The sequence below is a fragment of the Asparagus officinalis genome, chromosome 3 (genome assembly GCF_001876935.1).
Source record: "Asparagus officinalis chromosome 3, Aspof.V1, whole genome shotgun sequence".
Classification (NCBI taxonomy): domain Eukaryota; kingdom Viridiplantae; phylum Streptophyta; class Magnoliopsida; order Asparagales; family Asparagaceae; genus Asparagus; species Asparagus officinalis.
In genome coordinates, this window is record NC_033796.1 from 109267353 (window position 1) to 109288317 (window position 20965).

General features: G+C 35.5%; 1 pseudogene; it reads right to left on the reverse strand.

Moving 5' to 3' along the window:
- The window catches only part of LOC109835719, a 20954-nt pseudogene extending 1203 nt beyond the window's left edge, over positions 1 to 19751 (reverse strand).

Here is a 20965-nt window from a genome sequence, read left to right on the forward strand (position 1 = left end):
ACCCACCCACCAACCCCCCCTACAATCCGGGTATTAATCATTTAGGGGAATTAAGATTTTATGACTTAATTTTCTTGATTTTCCTATGATTTTATTAAATCGGTCATTTTTTCTCAGCTTCATTCTCTATGAAATCTTTCTGCCACTTTTTCTTTCAGAAAATTTTCCTGCGCACTTCCGTGATGTTTTTTTCACCACTGCCTCTATGAATTAGTTAGATGTGTACAAGCTTGCACCTGTTGGCCAACACTACACATCTCATATGCTGCTGATTTGCCCTACACACACACACACACACACTTATGTATATGTATGTATATATGTATGCAAGTAACATGTTAAAAGAAGTAACATAGATTCTGGCTTGGGTTATACAAAAAAATAAAATAAATAAACATCTATTATTAAGATTATATTTGGAGTTTCAATTTCTATGCAGATATGCAAAAAATATATTAGTTGACTTGAGGATAAAAATGTCTATTTTAGACAAGCTGTCAACTTTGAATTTGTTCGTCAAACATACGGATTAATACCATATTAGATGACTTCAGTGTGAAATGTCATTTGGTTATGTCATAATTCGAACAATTATAGGCTCATTAAAAACAACACTAGTTTAGACCATTTTAAGCTAGTCTGACTGTTAGTCTGCATGAAAAAAAACATTGGATTAGACTAAAATAGTCCTAGGATAACACAGTCGAAGACTATAGTCCGGAGAACACAATACCCACTAGTCGCGGAATAAAAAACAAACGTAGCCTAATTCTCAAACTTCATAAAATAAAGTCAGCCCCCCAGAGGATGCAACTACAGATTTTAGTGCTGCAGTATGGCCACAAGTGGGAAAACAATGCAAAAGAAAATTTTTTAAAATATGGATACTAGTTGGAGCAAATCTTAGGTATACAACATACCTGAAGAAGATAACCGTGGAGCCAATCCAGTGTCTGAGGAAATGTTGTTGCAGAAATGTTCACTATTGTCAACCCCTGAATAGCATTTCCATAGATATATTACACTAGAAATGCCATCATGCTTTAGTATATAGTTTCTTAGATAATATATTGTCATAGTAACAAGAGAAAAGCTCAATCCTGTTGAAGATTATGGACACCTAGTAACGTATTGTGCAATTCATCTAAAGATGCCTTTGGTGCCAAAAAGAAGGGAAAGTACAGTAGGTTATATATTCGCTTATTCTGCTAAAAGAAATTTAGGGAAAAAACAAATTAGATGAGAAAACTAGAAAAATCTCTTCCCAACTCCTGCAAGATCGTGCATAAATGTCACTTCCCAATTCAGACTAGATATGACTTCAAATCTCTTGTGAGTAATAAAGTTTAATAATCAGATGAGATATTGATGCAGATTGCTCACTACATAAACATTGCTCATTACATAAACACTTCCACCAATTAAATTAATTAAACATCATTTTCCACTATGTAAGTATTTCACTTAGTACAAACAAGAGTTGAAAAGATACAAGCTCACCTGTGCCTCAAAGGAACAAAGGTAATCTTGAATGGTTTTAAGGTTACTTATCAGCTTATCTTGATCCTGTCAAAAACAAAAAGGGTGATTTAACAAAATTTTGAATTTCCGTAGATTTAAGAAGTAATGGGAAGAAAATTTTATTGGAATGAATTTCTCAATGACAAATGCTAGAAGAAGATTTTCGAAGAACTTAGAAGTTTTATTAGGGCTTAGCCACTCATTTCAGCCATCAGAAAGGAGAACATTTATAAATTATTGTTCTAATTAAGGAATAAACTTAGCCAGTCATTTCAGCCATTCCATTTCCTATCCTTGAAAAACTTAAGAGACAGGTTGCAAGCTGATGACCTGAAGAATAGGTAATGCGTACAGAGAGCATAGCTAGTTATGAACAGATACAAACTTTAAAGACAGATTGCAAGAAATGTCTTAAACTGATAAATTTATCTCCCAAAAAAAAGGAAAATGTAATACCCAAAAGACTAGTCCCACATTGGAAAGTGATGAGGAGTTTAGAGTGTTTATAATGTAATCCAAAGGCCTCAATAGTGACAAGTGCTAGCACATTTTGGCAGTGGATTTAGCCAAAAAAAAAGAGTTGCTCTCAGTGGGTCCCACGGCATACACCGTACCAATGGCTCGCAGCCCGGGGCTTGACAGAAAAAAACATCAATTGTTAAGTTCACCTAACTTATCAGGTGATACGGTGCTGGATGTTTCTCTAAGAAAACTGAACTTACAAGGTCCAAGTAAGATTTACCGCCAAACAAGTATGCGCTAAGTGGATTTTTTTACATCAATACAGATTCCAGAAAAATGAGGAAGAAAACAATGATGACGTAGTCATTTGGCGTAAGGTAAGACTTTTCACGGTATACACACATCAAATAAGAAAGCATAATATAATTATGCTATACACATGTCAAATAAGGAACAAAATATAATTATGCTCAAGCAAAGACATCAGAGATGGAGTAATCAAATATCCAGAAACCTGACAACCTACATGTAGGGGGTCAAGTATATGTCTGTGTGTGTATGGATGTACGTACATATATATAATATAATGTATATGAGTATGCATATATGTGTATATAAATGTATATGTACATGTACATGTATATGTATATGTATATGTATGTGTGTCCGTTAAGAAGGGCAACAAGTTCTAGTTAACACAACTTATTTCATGATGTTGACATCACTGTTTTAAAAAACCTCCGCCTAGTCCGCTTAGGCGTACGTCTAGACCTAGGCGGTACCTAGGCCGCCTAACTAGCGCCTAGCGCCTAGGCGGTATTTAGGCTGCCCACCTAGATTTTACGAGCGTTTAGGGGAGCATTGTTTGCTTACGTAGATTGCACACTGTAGGCCTTGATTGTGAATTTATGTGACGTAGCCTACACGTCCTCCAAACTCCATTAACCTCCAAATATGAACATCTCCACTACCTCCTCCGACCTTCAGCAAAACCTCATCGACCACCACTTAAATAAAGAAAGAAAAAAAAACGCCCAGAAACCACTTAGGCGCCCGCCTAGGCGACTAAGCGCTGAGCGCCAAGTCCGACGCTTAGAAGCGCCTAGCGTTTAATGTAACATTGGTTGACATACATAAAAATATATAGCATAGGTTTAAATGACTGTACTAGTTCTAGTCTTCTCTTTAAGACCCATACTAGATATTTTTTGTAAGCCTCTTTGTTTTTGTTTCATAATTACAACTGTATCTTATTTCCCTTTCTTATTATGTGAAAAGTCTCCAAGCCATAGGACGTGCGTCCAAGTGTTGTATTGTGATTATGGGTCTGACGAGATTGAATTTTGTAAAATGGAATGTCATGCTATCATTTGCTCATGTATTTACCATTGAGAGAAGGTATTTACTCTCCCACAATTGATACTATTGATTCCAAAACACTTAACACAGGAAAATTTAGGCATGATAAACTAGGTTTGGCCTGAATAAAATTTGCCTCGGAGGACCAATAGTCAGAACTAGTTATACAATAAGAGCGCCAGCCTTCATATGGCAATGCTGTTTGTTAGTTCCTCGGGCAAAATAAAGTGAGGGTGACGAGGATTCATAGATCCAAAGGACTGAGAGGCTGTGAAGCCAACATTTAGGCTGCAAGAATATACCTTTACGCTTAAACATTATCAATGAGACCAACATGTGTTTCATTAAGCTATTGAAATATGAATAATAAATGTTTAGTGCAGGCCAATTAGGAATCTCTAGGGTTAATACAATATGTTGAAGTATGGAGCAAACATGTAAGAATGAAGACGGGGATTTACCCATTCACTCCGTCCAGTTATTTTATACGGATACGTTGGTTTGCAACATGCAAACAACCAAACATTAGCTGCCAGTATTTTTGCATAACCAAAACAAATTTGGAGCTAGTTCCAGTAACCTTTAAAACATATTCAGAAAAGGATACCACTGCGAGAGAGTAATTTAGTGCATTGACTGACACAATGGATGAATACCATTGAACATACACCTTAGATTTCCCAAAACTGGAAAACTCAATCCATACAAGTTTTAACACGTGAGACACAAAACTCAAGATTGGTTGGCCCTAAACCCTTTCACACGATAAACCATTAAAAGGAAATGTAACTATTTAAGATCAGATATTTAAATTTTACTCAGGATTCAAACATTTTATATGTAAAACAATCGGAGTCCCATCCTACACTTTTAATGGAGATTTCACCATTGACAAACTCTTAAAGACTAATAGATTATACACTCTTTTATTTTTGTCATATCCTAGAATTGAAGATTCAATAGAGATTTCACCATTGACAAACTCTTGAAGACTAATAGATTATACACTCTTTTATTTTTGTCATATCCTAGAATTGAAGATTTAATACAAAATTAGAACCAAAGGCAATTTTCTTTGGAATCTCCATCTCGATATTTTGAATAAGAATTTCAAGCTTCTCAACTGATAAGGGAAGCATAGTTTCAAATCTTTGAGACTTCATAAAATGAAAATAAGGTGATAACTTTCTACCTGTTCTCTCCAGGTCTCAATAAAAAGATGAAAAAAAAGATGAAAGCAGGATGCAACACATTATTTCTCAGCTATAGATAAAAGTGTGCCCATGACAGGAGGAATTGTAAAATGTAAGTACTGACCAAATGCAAAAGGCAAAAAGCATTGCGATGAAGAATGAGAAGTTTTAAAACATCCTGATGCTCTTTGGCAATTAAGATCGTGTTTACCTTTATTAAAAACTTTGAAAGACACAACACAGGACTCAGTTTCTATCAGCAACCAATCTTATAATGCTTATTCAAAGTACCTGAGCTAGGCATTTATCTCCAAATGTTCTAGTGGAGATCCATTCTTCTAATAACGCCTGCATCAGAAAATGGTTAAACATAATCAAAATTAATATACATGATGCACAATTAAAAGTTAAACCATGCATGAGTACTGATCCTATCATCTTCAGAAGTGTTTATCCTAGCTTGAAAACAAGGACCAAGGAAACCAATAAGAACTGGTGGCTGAGGGACAGGTCAGACAGAATAGAGAAGTTTTTTAAGTGTGTTTATAAATGAATGTGACCCATAGCAAATCCATCATCCTTCCCCTTCTTCTGTGCTTCAACTATAAATAGCACAGTTTTCAAAATGGCAAGGTCCACAGAAATGAATTGCTCCAGCACGAGTTTTGTGAACTACAGGTGTGAAGAGGATTGATATCTTAAAATTTTCAAATTTCGGTGGAAGCAGAAATTGGTCTAAAAAATTATGTGGAATTTCAAGTTAGTTAGCAAGGCTATTTAGAGCGAGCATCTTGGCAAGCTGTCATCACAAATATAAGAAAGACTGAAATTGGTGGATGAGATGATGATTATGAGTAAGGATATAACTCGGAATTTTAAATCAAGAAACTAAATAAAAGGAATGATTAAAGACAAAATAAAATAAAGCAGACCTTGTGATCAAACTCGGCCATCTTCAAAACAATAGGTATAACTATCGGTTCTGAAGCAGCGTTCGACTTCGTCACAGGGTTGGTCTTTTGCAGATCTGAATCTTTTCTGGCCTTCTCCGGGAATTCACACAAAGTATTACTAAGGAAAAATGCATTGAAGTGCATGATATGCATATTACAAGGATTGGTATAATTTGGAAAATAACTTGGGGAAAATTCAAAATGAAAAAAACTTTGGAACACAAACTCGATGTTTTAATCTCGCAAACTCCTTTTTAGAAAATGCTTCAGGAGGAACAGAAGGTACAACTTGCTCCATGTTAAGACAGTTTATAAGAATGTACAGAAGAAATATACAAGATGGCGTAGGACAACCTTGACCCTCTGAAATGTTTCCTGAAAGATCAATATGTTCTGGGGACTTTGCATCCTCCAAAATTTGCAGATCAGAGGTCCCTCCCTTAACTCCTTTGACTTCGTGGCAGCACTTTTTAGTTTCATCTTGAGTACTTTCAGAATACAACCTCACACTTACAGAAGAATTTTCAAATTTCTCTTCAGCTTGTGAAGGATCAACCCCTAAGTTCCCCGAGGTTGCTGTGCCATTTTCGCTTTGTGTATCAGTTCTCTCTTTATTCTCTTCATCCATCAAATAGATGCTTGGATCCAAGTGAATTCCCTGATAAATGCATATATCAGATTTTGTGAGTATTTTGCAACAATGAAATTTTAAATAGAACTAACAAACAAGAAAGATTTATCACGAGCTAAATATTACTCAATGCATGTAAAAAGGTGAGCATGCTCTTATGTTATTAGACATCTTTGCATAAAGGGTAAATCGTAAGAGTTATATTAATGTTGCCACTTCATATAAGAAAATGATGTATTTCTCTGGGGAATATAATCAAAATATGGTATAAAATATTTTTAAGAATTCCTGCATCATGCAAGAATTTAATTTGTTAAACATGCCTATAATTAATATGTAAGAAAAGAGTTCAGAAGCCAACAATTAAATTTAGAAATTGTTACTGAAAATTGTATATAAAAATACATAATACAAGAGGACATATGGCATTGCATACAATATAGCAAGAATGCTAGACAATTAAGAAACAACAATGCAAAAGAGTGAGTACAGCAAAAGTGAGAATGTTAAGATGAATGTGTAGATATATATTGTGAGGCAGGATAAGATATAAGCATAATTTGTAGGAACTAGAGACAAAGGAAGAGAGAGCTGCAAGACTGCAACGAAGACTAAAAATTGCATCAATTAGGAGAAGCAATAAGATTATTATTAATGGAGCGAGGACGAGCTATATACATAAGGGAACTTGGCTGGAAGCATATGATAGTGATTAACATACTAGAAGAGATAGCTACAAGATTGAATGGAAGAATGATTCATGTAGCTGAGCCCAAAATTTTGGATAAAAGCTTTGTTGTTGTTGTTTTATGTAATATAACCATGTAGTATCTTGTACAATCTATAATACACTTAAAAAGGTCCAACTGAAAAGGTCAAAGATTAAATATTGTAGAAATTGAGTGGTTGAAGGAATTTTCTTTTTTACATCAAGCACAGAAGTTATGGAGTAAGGTTATACTTGGAAAATCCATCCAATTTTGTTTGAGATGAGAGTCCTCCAAGCTGTATATATGTTCCTTGAGAATCATTACAATCCACTTATTTTGTTTGGATATCACATTAACTCTTGTAAATGTTTTTTTTTTTTTTTGAGAATGTAGAGAGATACTTTGCATTAGAGAAAAAGAGGCCCCAAGCTCCATTTTATAACCCAAGAATTGGGCAACTTTTTGGATTATTAACCTTGATTATAGTAACGTTCATATTTTAACGGATCTTTCAACAAGATGCGGTAAACAATCAACAATACTTTCTAATACGAAAAGGCATGCAACATGGTAACGTAATTTATGAACTTATCCAAAATATTACACTAGGATAAAACATCAGTAACTAACAAATTTTCATGCTTAAATTATTACAATTGCACTGTACTTAAAGTAAATGAATAAGACAACTCATAAAGTCCTTAATTATGAAGTGATTAGTACATAACCATCTTTAAATAGTAATTTAAGACGAATTCTAGAACACCTGCTAGTGGTGTACCACTTTGCGGAAAAAACACAAACATAGAATATCTTTGAAAACATCATTCAGGACAGGCACTAAATCTTGAGTAACCTTAAAAGAGGAAAAAGAAAAAAGAAAAATAAAGTATTGAAATAAAAGAAATAGAAATGAAAAATGTTTTTAAAACGCAAAGCACTCCACTAAAAGTAGACAAAGTTAGCAAATTTTATTTTTCTAAACCTTCATACAGAGCATTTGTCAGTCAACAGATAATACAGTCAAATATCTACAAACATTCTATCACATAAGTTGACTGCCAGCAAAAACTCAAACAACAGTCCAAAAAAATGACTGACTTAATATATACAGATGTCAGCCATCATGTTTCATTATGAAATACTGGCATAGGTAGGTTTGAGGTAATGATAAAATAAAATGAAAGCTACTGGAAAGAAGAAAGACAACAACGTAAGAATCCATGCACTAAGGTATGATGAAAACAACATTTCAATAGCATGCATGCTGGGCTACTCTTTGTCGTTAATGGCCTAATATACTATGGTGAGTAGTTATCTAACAGGAATTGCTGTATGATATAGCAACCAAGAAACAACATAATCAATTTACCATGTAATGGTAGAAAAACATGTTAGCATGAGTTACACATATAAGAGGTTATCAAAATATTTTCTTAGATGACATCTACATGATAGGAAAACATGTTAGCATGAGTTACACATATAAGAGGTTATCATAATATTTTATTAGATGACTTCTCCTTCAGCTAGAGGGTACTCTTCTTGGATCTACAAAGCAATAGATCCTCAATAAACACTTCATCCATATGCAAAGTTTGTAATTTGAGCTTTGCTCTATTGAGAATATCAAGTTTAACTCATGATACGAACATAATCTAAATTCTACATTGATAACTAAGAAGACATAGAGTTACCTAATATTAGAAGCTGAAAAGACTTGGAAAGAAACAGTCCTTGAGAGAGGAAAAAGAAAATTGGGAACCAACTAACGAGGAAAACTTATTGATGTTATATCCTTGATAATATCCATGAAGAGAAGAGTTAAAAATAAGAATTGCAAAGTGCCTGATGTCGTTCTATTAATGGTGGTGACTAAGAAAGGGAAGTAGAGGATTTTACAATTCAATTCATTTCTCTTTTTCCATTTTCCATCATTATCCAGTTGTTTGATTATGAATTTAGGATTTACATCTTATTCTACTGATAAATGGCAATGTTACTGCATATAACCTACTTAGATTAGCGCCATTGTGAAATTAAGGGGGAAAACAACAATAGCAAACCACAACAAGAAGAAGGGAGTAAATTGGCTTGCCCCTTCATGGTATTTGGGGAATACACAGATTCTGTAAGCAAGCAAACCATTATGATTCATTACTAGCTCTTCTAGAAATAAATAAAACTAACCTCAATTATGATAGGCTTCCCATCTTTCATTGCTTTCTTTAGGTCACCAGCCAAGCCTAGTACAATTGGAATTTAACATTTAGAAAAGTACAAACACATGGCTTTGACATAGAAAAAACTTGTATCAAATCTTCGAACATTTTGTGCCCCAAGAATCAACTTAAACATCTTGGCTTGATTACAGTAACAAATACAGACTATTATTACCGCATACAAAGTGAACTCTATATGGAAAAACAAAATCCCCTAGTTACCTTTCCGAACTATTCTGCATTCTCTGCAGAACTCTGTGATGAGTTCTTCAGATGAATTAAAATCTCGTGCCCAAACAGGAGTAGATGCTAAAGGAGCACTGTTCATACCACAATGATATAATAAGTTTATGGTTCTAGAAGAATATATGCAAGATTGCCGAATTGCCTAATGGAAGAAACTAGTTTGTGATCTGTAAGGAATTAAATAATTATGAAAGGGAATGTATAATATCGTTGAACTGCGGATACGAAACAGAATATGATAACAGTGGAATTAAGCCAAAAGAAGGTGCTAGATGTAGCTAGAATCAGAGAATCTAAATAGTCAAGATGGCTAGCAAATACTCATAAGGAAAACTAGAATGAGCTCCAGATGGGGAAAAACATTGCAATTAATTATGATACTGTCACCAAAATCTTTCAAATAACTCCCACAATGAGACCAAGTGAGACAATTTCCAAAAAGTCTACCCAAGCAAAATTAGTACAAGTAGATAGGGAAAAGGCAACGGTCGCAAACTTCCATTAATCCAAGTGAGAGTTCCTCTTTTTTTCTTTTTTTTATTGTAGCTTATTTAGGAAAAAGTCAACGGTTACTCACGAAGTCAACGGTTACTCACGAGTCTATCTCTTGGTAGCTTATCTAGTGAAATTGAATGCACCTCATACTTCATTACCTCCCCCCACCCCCACACCACCCCGGCCCAAATCCCAGAAAAATCACAAGTCTATCTCTTGGTAGTTTGTCTAGTGAAATTGCATTGCAACCTCATACCCATTTCCCCCCTCCCCCCAAAAAAACCAAAAAACATACTTTTTTAGTGTGTTTATAGAGAACTTTTTTTTTTTTGAGGTTCGTTCTCAAACTATGATTCATCAAAACTTTATGGTGAGTAATCATATAGATGATGTGCTACATTCATTTTGATTCACACCTCTAAAAAATAATAAATTAGTGATTTGAAAACTCTTCCCGTTTATGGCTTTGACATGAGTCTTATTTAGCCATAAAAAATTATATCAATTGGTACAGTAAAACACGTTTCGAATCACTTGACTTATCATCTTTAGACAGTTTAAATATTTATAAATCTAGAAAAACAAAGAGGTTATCGACTAAATGGTCCTCTATAAAGTTCATGCAAACATTTGCTTGAGAATCGGTTTCAAAGTATGTATACATGCATGTATTACGTATATATAGGAAAGGGATCTAATGTAAAGGACTCAAGCACATATCTACATGGTGTGCGGGGTGGGCAGCTGCACCCCTAATTTTTTTATTTTTATCATTTTACCCCATGCAAGATTTCAGTTTGTCCCCCACCCTTAAAATCAAGTAATTTTCACTCCCAGCGCCCCACCACCGCCCCCCACCCCGCACGAACCCCCAAACTCAATCCAACAGTCCAATAACCCGTTGGATTTAATTCATTTGTAACTTAACAGGACCAAGCACAAAACTAACTCAAACCCCGAGGTCTCTGGTCGTGTCTTCTTCCTTCTCCCTCATTCGATTGGTCACTGCCGCTTCTCCCGTGCTGCCGATTGACCACCTCTGGCCCTAAAACAAGAGGACTCATTCAGTCCTTTTCTAAGTTCTCTTCTCCTCCAAAATGTTTTCACTAGGTGAGTGACTCTGTCACTTTCTTTTCTTTCATTTATTTTTTATTTTTTATTTTTGTTTGGTTGATGAATGATGAATAAATGATGCTTTGGTTTGATACACCATAAAAGTAAAAAATGCACTTGCAACACTATGATGCTGATTATCTCTCTTTGACCTACAATTTACTTCTTATGTATTTGCCAAAAGTGAATTAGAAAAACATAATTGAATTTGAATTTTGTTGTGTTTCTTGACTTATAATTCATTATTCCCTAAGATTAGGCTTCATTAGTTCATTTGACAATGTACTTTATTTTTAGACTTTTGAGTCATATAAAATTAGTCATTGAGTAAATATAATTGTACTTTGATGTTGACTATCTTGCTAAATTTTTACAGTTATGGATAAATTCGTCAAGAGAGTCCCCAATGGAGCAAGAACAACCATCAACTACTCCAAATTTACACAACCTTGAGAATTTACAACCTAGTATAAAGCAAGACAACGGAGTAAACGTGAAAGATATTCCAGCCGATCCAGGGCTTCAACCAAGTATTTGAGTTTTATCGAAATAATTAAGATGATATTCAAAGAGCTTATTTGCAAAAGAGTCCATATCAATTGCTCCAACATAAATTTCCCAAAAAAAATAAAACAGTTTCCAGCATTCCAATCTCAGTTGGCTCGCTGAATTTGGAAATTGGCTTGAGTATAGCATATCAAAAGATGTCGCATTTTGCTTGTGTTGCTGTCTTATGAAGCCTAATCTTGGAAAGTAAGGTGGTGATAGTTTTACCACCAATGGGTATTCAAATTGGAAGAGTTTAGTAAAGCATGTTAATTGTACACATAATGAAGTTTGACTAAATGTCAAGCTTAAATGAAGCAAAAGCAACACATTGACGTTGCTATTTCCAAACAACTAGTGTGCACCCCGTGCAAAGCATGCCCCCCTTTTCACTACAGTAATTCTGTTTTAAATACTACAATAATTTTTTAATACTACGGTAAAAATTTTTAGGTGCTATAGTAATTTCTGTAGTATTTACTGTAGCATGAATAGTGAATCTTTGGGTCCTTCTATAAGTATAGAGGACTAGATAAGATCAAGCCAAAGAAGATTATCATATTCACTTGATGATAATAATAGACTGTATTCGATTTCTCTTCCGTCAAGGTTTGGTTTTCCAAGACCATCATGAATCTGAGCACTCAAGTTTTAACAATCAACAAAGCTTTCTTAAGCTTATACATTTTGCTTCTAATCAAAATGTTGCTTTTAGTAATGTTTGAAATGAGCTTGTGGAAATCTCAAACTAACATCGCCTAGCGTTCAAAAGGATATTGTGAGTGCAACTACCAATGAAACTACTTAATTATTAGCAATGAACTTGGTTGCGATTTGTTTGCTATTTTAATTGATGAATTTCGTGATAAATCAATTAAAGAGCAAATGACTATTATGTTGCATTATGTGGATAAGAAAGAAGATGTCATTAAACGTTTTCTTAGGCATATTCATGTTTCCTCAATTGCAGCATTATCCCTCAATACAGCAATTGAGCATTTGCTTTCAAAACATGGACTAAGTTTATTAGGGGTGAGCACAAAACGGTGCAAACCAAATAAACCGACCGAAATTTGGTGGTTCGGTTCGGTTTGAAATTAGTTTAGTTCAATGCGGTTTATAAAAAAATATTCAATTCGAAACCAAACCGATCAAAATCCTTTAGCATAGCTGTATAGGTTACTAAGGCATAAACTAGCATTTGAACTCACAATCACATAGGCCTAATGTAATAGGTTATCCACTAATTCTAATCAAGCTAGATATCTATTTCCGCTCATAACCCAATATGCAACCAACTTATTAGTTAATTAACTAACTAATAGAGTATATCTAAATAACTAACGAATAGAGTATATCTAAAAAACTAAAACAAACCCTACAACTTACAAGTCTTCAACTCCCATCTCTTTCTTTTCCAATGCGGCGTGCCTCTTGCTCCCAATCACATACGTGACATCCTTCATCTTTACAACTTTGCTCCTCTAGTGGTCTCTAATTTCCTTTGTTATGGTCGAGCTACCTAGTTGACATCTATCTTCAACTTAAGCTTCACCGTCCGTGGAGGTATATAACACAAACCCGTAATTTTTTATTTTCTAAGTTTACTTAAATATTTAGTTTTTCATTCACAGAGATATAAGACCTTTTTTTAATATTTTCTGTCAATTTTAATTTTTATAAATAGTTGTGTGGTTTATATTTTAACCTGCATTAGTTTTAATTTAATTATTGCATTAAATTTATAGGTTTCACAAAAGAATATTAATGCTAAAGCTGCTCAAAAGGATGCTAATGTCTCTTCTCGAAAGATCCCATCTAAAAGGAAACAGATAAAAAAGATTGAATGTGTGGGATCATTTCACTACATTTAAGGATGAAAACGGCATCTTAAAAGCAAAATGTAAATACTATGAAAAAGAGTATTTTGCTGATGAGAAGAAAAATGGTATTACATCATTAAACAATCATATGGATACTTGTAAGAAGCACCCACACAATGTTGACACATGACAAAAATTGTTAAGCTTACAGTCGGACTTTGGACCTCAAAGGGAAGGTAGTTAGTTGACTAGATTCATGATGGAGCTATAAGAAAAGCTCCTAGTTACTTTAGAATCATTGATGAACTCCCATTTAAATTGGTAGAGGGACTAGGATTTTAGTATTTCATGTCTACTGCATGCCCTAGATTTCACATTCTATCTCGTTGGACAATTCAAATGGATTGCTATGAGATTTATCTTGAGGAGAAAAAGAATTTAAAAAACTTGTTAAAAGCAACAAGCGTTGTCTTACTGCTGACACACAGACATTCATTTAAAGTATTATTACATGTGTCTCACTGCACACTAGATAGATAGTGATTGGAAATTGAACAAAAAATTATAAATTTTTGCCCTATTTCCAGTCACAAGGGAGAGGACTTGGGACGAGCAGTAGAAAAGTGCTTAATTAATTCGGAAATTGAGAATGTTTTCACTGTCACAGTTGACAATGCTAGCTCAAATGATACAATGATTACATACTTGAAGAAAAGAATTAACAACTAGGGAGGCACAACGTTAGGGGGAAGTATCTTCACATGCAACGCATTACTTATATTATAAATCTTGTAGTTAATGATGGACTTAAAGAGTTAGGAGACTTGGTTGCTCGTGTTCGTTCAACCATTAGATATGTAAGGCAATCACCATCAATACTATCTAAATTTAAACATTGCATTGAACTAGAGAAACCTGAATTTAGTACATCTTTATGCGTTGATGTGTACCAAATGGAATTCCACGTTTTTCATGTTACACATTGCCAAGTATGAAAAAGCTTTTGAGAGCTATGGTGATGAAGATTCTTTCTTTAGATATGAACTAAATTGTGGGCATGGAAATCATAGAATGCCGATGGAGGATGATTGAATTTAGTACATCTTTATGCGTTGATGTGTACCAAATGGAATTCCACGTTTTTCATGTTACACATTGCCAAGTATGAAAAAGCTTTTGAGAGCTATGGTGATGAAGATTCTTTCTTTAGATATGAACTAAATTGTGGGCATGGAAATCATAGAATGCCGATGGAGGATGATTGGGCTAATGTAAGAAGGTTGTGCAGTTTACTTGATGTATCTAGTTCTTATGTGTCCAATAATTGCTTACTTCAAGAGGTTGGTAATGTTGCTTATGATTTAAACAACTGAAAATCTAGTGAAGATTTATCTTATGTCACAATTGCCAATAGAATGCAAGAGAAATACGATAAATGTTGGGGAAGCTGGGAGAAGATGAACATACTAATTTATATCACAGCTCTTCTTAATCCCTGAAACAAGGAAGACTTTGTGACCTTTATGATTGAGCTTACACATGGTGAGCATGAAAGCAACGAGAATGTCAAATTTATCAAAGATGCAGCATCTACATTGTATAATGAGTACAAAGATAAATATGACGCTCAAATAGGTGCAAGTGGGAAATCAAGTTGTGTTTCTTTAAATAATATTGATAATGATAATGCAAAATCAGGTAACAGATGTAAGAAGTTGGTTTAAGAGATTGAAAGCTGCAAAGGAACGTACATAAACTATATCAAAGTTAGAAAGACTTCTAAGCGAAGACATTGAAGCTGATGAAAGTAATTTTGATATTCTAGCTTATTGGAAAGTAAATAGTGCAAGATTTCCAATCCTCTCGAATGTTTCATGATGTATTGGATGTTCTTATCTCTACGGTGGCATCTGAGTCCGCATTTAGTAATGATAATTGCAACATCAGACTTTGTTTAAACTAGCAAGTATGCATTTTTTATTTCATTAGTAAAAATAAATTATTAATGAAAATACTCATTTTTGTTTATCTATCACATTGCCGGCAAAATATGATGCGATATAGTCGATAAAGTGTATTGAGTGCATTTCCATTAGGTACTATAGTTTAATAATTTATATTTTTATTGTCAAATAAATAGGTACTTGTCATTAATTTTCTGGATCCACCCCTGAAAGAACCCCTCTTGGCACTTATGGATTATAAAGCCATGGGAAGAGATGGTGTACTTTCAAGATGTGTTTCATGCATTTTTTTAAGGCGGCAGGGAGTGGAGTTAGTCGGGGCTTTGGATAGTAATACTTTAGTTAAGCATTCTTCACAGTAAGAATAATGGTAAAGGGAATTATTAGATACTTACTCTGTGGATGTGCGTAGTAATTCGTACACCATGTCTGTCTGTATAAAAAGGTCAAAGTAGGCATTACTGTAATTCTAGGAAAAGCATGTTCTAATTTAGTAATTGACGTGTAAAACGTGGTTTACCTGTAAAACATTAGGTAAGTTGAGGCGTTGAGCAAGTTGAGTAGCAATTGTTGACTTACCAGCACATGCAGTTCCACATACCAAAATAACCAGTGGCACTCTTTGGTGATGAAATCTAATTAGTATTAAACAAAACAACCATTAGAACAAGTTGGATATTGGACAACATTGAAATCTTCCTTTCTTAAATGAATATATGCATAAACATTCATATGAAAAGACAAAACTATTTTAATATTGATTGAAGCAATTTAAGGAAATATTGACTAAAACAATTTGATAATTTTTATATCAATTAAGCTTTCAATGAGCTGGAGCAAAGCCGAGAGCTTCTAAAGCCCATCTCTAATCAAGAGCCTTGAGAAGCAAAGGAACGATTTCAAGGAATCATATTGCTATTGTATTTGATAGTTTGTTACCATTCTTGGACTCATATTGCTCGTACATCACATTTTATGAACCCCAAACAAGTTCATATACAATTGTTCTTCTTCATATCCCCGTCCTTTTCTCGTATTAAAGTTTAATCCCTTCAAGAGATATTGTACGTCAAAGTACCTTTTGTCTAAATCCTAACAACTTTCCCATGCACCTTTCGTAGTTTATTCCTTTTCTTCCTCCTTTTTTCTTTTCTCAGTACTGTATCAATTTGTAGAAATTCTTCAAAACAGTGAATTACAGTTTTTCCATGTCTGAGAATTTAACCTTCAATCCATAATTTTTATGTGCATGGTGCATTAATTATTTAAGCAAGCACCAGAAAGATGAGAGAAACATAATGATCTGTCAAGAAGGCCATTGCACTGTCATAAGGAAAAGGGTACAAGCAACATTATCTGCTGCTAAAAGATTGTGTCCAAACACTTAGAGGGAGGGAGGGAGGAAAAAAGGTCACCTGGTCATCATTTTATAACGATTTATGTATTCTTCTCCATAGCCTCGTCTCTCCATAAGCTGCAAGAGGAGTCTACAAATAAGTATGTAATAAAATAATGCTAACTATCTTATAATTATCAATTCATTGACATAACGACGACCACTTTATAGCTTGATGCATATTTTGACTGATCTCATCTTTTTTGCAACATTTTAATCTTAACCACCAGGACTTGATCAACCACTACAATATCTGATTTCGATCAAATTCATTGTGCCCAGGTATCTAGCAAAATTTCCAAGAAATTTCCACCCAAGCAAGAGTTTATCAATAGAACTCCTAAACAATGATAATGGGTCATGGCTTGGATTGACCCATAAAGTTTGCCCCACATATATGGGATAAAGATTGTCTGTTAAGAAGGTTATGGTTAAATGCAGCAAAATATTCAGATAAATTAACAGCATTTTAAATCCCATGGTCCATTCTAACTGGAAATGTCAATATTCTCTTGGTGTTAACTGAGGTAAAGCAATGTTCTTGTCTACCAACAAATAGGCTATCTAGGTCTTATAGCACACTGTTCTATTGATGATTGCTTGCATCAACACATTAAACGCAAGACCAACTAACCAGTTGCTTATAGACATCTAATCATCCTACAGCATTCCCGATTTGAACTGGCATTCCATGGTTAAACTAATTTGGTGGAGAAAAGGTGGAGATAACAATAATGCTGAAACATTAGAAGGTGTCCACTGCAGATCATTATTATGGTACCTAGAAGAAATGAAAAGATTACAAGATTATTTCCAAATTTCCAAAGTCATTAGACTAATTGGTCAGAAGCAGATGGTAGTCCTGTATTCCCAGATGCAAACATTGTTTGCTTACATGCTCAGCAGTAAGATATAAAAAAGATTACTGGTGAAGGTGCTGAACTGCTAATATCTGTCTGAATTCTTAAGACATTCTTATATAAGTAAAGAGAAGACACATAAAATTTCTTCAAAGAATAATAAGTAAGAAAGGATATAAAATATTTGTGCCGCAACAAATAGGTAAGGTTTCCTGGTTTTCATGCAAACAGTATAACCGACAGGCGACAGTAAATGTGTAAGAAAAGATGCCAGTTGACATTTTAATTTATTTGCATTTCTCATCCTCCCTCCACTCTCAGGCCCCTAACTTTATCTAAAGTTGAAAGCAATAACCTATGACAAGTCAATCGTCTTTTCCCTTATTCCAGACTTCATGTAATATAATAAAAATGCAAAAGCTTAAGCTGCATGACTAGTAAATGTAGCTTTCTATACCCAATAACAAATCTGCAAACATGGAAAGCTCCTATTGCTCATTATTTCCCAAGCTAAGCATCCAACATCGAAGTAGAGGTTGATGTCAAGTTGGCAGCAGGTCATCAAATTTGTCTAGTCTTTCATGGGGACTTGTACTGCATAACCATCCTTATTCTTACTCCTACCAGAAGAGACCAATGGTCATCATATCCACCCACAAAGACCCACTACCGCCATCCACCCAACACCCACCACTCCAAAGAAAAAGGAAAAAAAGGAAAGAAAGAAAAAGTCAACTTAAGCTGGCTGGAAATACACATGCACAGGAGAGTAGACAACCTAAGTTTTTGGAAGAGACATACAAGAAGACGTATCTGCACAAATACACATGCACAGGAGAGTAGACAACCTAAGTTTTTGGAAGAGACATACAAGAAGACGTATCTGCACAAATAGGCAATAGATAGGTAAAGTTAAATAGAAGTTTTTGGAAGAGACATACAAGAAGACGTATCTGCACAAATAGGCAATAGATAGGTAAAGTTAAATAGAACAATTAGGAAGAACCAACAGCCTGAAGAAAAAGCTGGAATACTGTTTCTTTTCAGAACTTGTTTTTGGTAGTAACACACCTTAAACAGATTAGCTTCCAAGTCAGCCTGTGAACTGCCAAAAAGATAAAAGAACACTATAGTTAATCACTTCATTATCAGCGAGGAATATATTCATACAGTTGAAACTAGATTACAACAACTCAACAGAGAGGAGCAACAAGGAGGTTGGAGAAGTGATAAGATATAATCCATTTAAGTTATTCTACAGGCAAGCTCCTAAGCTGCATTAGGTACAAAAATCTCCATGACGAGAAGCTTCAACTAGACAAGTCTCAAACTCACTTTTAAGAAGCCTATCTGAAACTATACAATTATCTAATTTTTTCACAGTTCATCCGTTTTTACCATAAAGCGGGAATGAGAAAATTCCACAAGGTGTTGATGAAGCTGTGAGCATATCGGCACATCGACATTACATTAACAAAATGCTATAACATATATGAAACATATATCTTCGCTAAAGTGAAGATATGGCTGAGAATACAATTCAAGCAACAAGGAAAAGGGTGAGTTGAGTGCAGATAACATACACATCGAGCAGGCTGTTGTCTATAAGCAGCTTCTTCAGTTCCAATGCAATTTTGATCGCAACGTGATTCGGAATCTAAAATAACCAGTTCAAGGGCAGTTGGTCAATGAGCACACGAATGCATCTTTCTTTAGAAAACAAATTTAAAAAATAAAAATAAAAAAAGAGCATGATACCTTTGTAACAGTGAGCATCCTGCTGAGGAGAAACCTAGAAAGGACATAGTAATGATCCGCATTGTCCCCGAGCCAAACCTTGACCTAAATCGAAACCCCTGGTGATGATCTCACTGACCCTAACGAAATAAATAAATGGAAGCATAAATCAAAAATAAAGGAAATCACTGACCTTAACGAAATCGTATTTGGAGGAGGCGTTTCGGCTGGAGGATCGTTGGATTGAAGAGGAGGAAGAGGAGGAGGAAGAATCGGCCTTTTTCTTGTTCTCGTCGGATTCCTTGCCTTTGCCCGCGTGATCGCTGACGATGATTTCACTGTCGGTGATCGCCGTCATCGCAACAGCCGTTAGGTTCGGTGATTGAGTTGGGATGATGAAGAATTCCGAGTTCGCAACGAAAATTTTCGAGGTTTCTGGAGATTTAATCGGCAAAATTTTCGGTTTTTTTTCCTGAGTTCTCGATGAGAGGGCAGAAAATTTGGAGACGAAGGTTGAGGAAATCGGCAGAGACAAGAACAAGCGCAAGATTGACACACGTGGCTTATTTGAATAAGGTTCTACAGCGATTCTACGTTAGCATGGATACGAAGCCAGTTGGTGTACCTTTGGGAGCCCATTTGAAGCTTTCAGCTAGCCTTTCACCGAAGTCAGTTGATGACAAAGACTCCATATGCGAGCGTAGTTGGGAGCTTGATGTACGCGATGGTATGTACGAGGCCGGATTTGTCATAGGCGGTGAGCATGGTGTCGAGATACATGCACGATCCAGGAGTGGGTCATTGGGACGCCGTGAGATGGATTTTAAGGTACATTCAAGGTACGCTCAATGTTGGTTTGGTTTATGAGCGGAACACTACAGGTGGGCAGTTGTGCATTGGATATGTTGATTCGGATTATGCCGGCGATTTGGATAAGCGCTGGTCTACTACGGGATATGTGTTTACTTTGACCCGTACGCCGGTGTGTTGGAGATGCACCTTACAGTCTACGGTGGCTTTGTCTACGATGGAGGCAGAGTATATGGCGGTTACGGAGGCTGTGAAGGAGGCTATTTGGCTTCGAGGTCTTTTGGAGGAACTTGGTATATCGCAGCGGTCCGTCACCATTCATTGTGATAGCATGAGTGCTATCTATTTGGCGAAGAATCAGGTTTTTCATACGCGGACGAAGCACATTGATGTTCGTTATCACTTCGTTCGAGATGTTCTTGAAGATGGCGATGTGGAGATTGTGAAAGTCCACACAAAGGATAATCCGGCGGATATGCTCACTAAGGTGGTTCCGAGCAACAAGTTTGATCAACAGACTCCACCACACCCTGGTGTGGTGTCTGCCATGGGTGTGGTAGAATCTATCCTGCACCACACCCTTTACCACACCCACGGTGCAGGGTGTGGCAGAATCTGTCCTGCACCACACCCTCTGCCACACCCATGGTGCAGGGTGTGGCAGACTCGTTTTTAGAATCCTCCTTTGTTTGGGGATCCTCCTTTGTTTGGGATTGTGTTTTATTATAAATAGGACCACGTTTTTTAGGGTTTCTTAAGGAGAGAAAATGAGAGAATTAGCATTGTTTTGAGCACTTTGAGAGGGAGATATTGTGAGGGAGTTGAGAGCTTTGGTTAGGGTTATATTTGAGTGATTTTATGAGTTGTAACCCATTGTATTTCTCCTCCATATAGTGAAATCTCCCAATCCTCTCCCCGTGGACG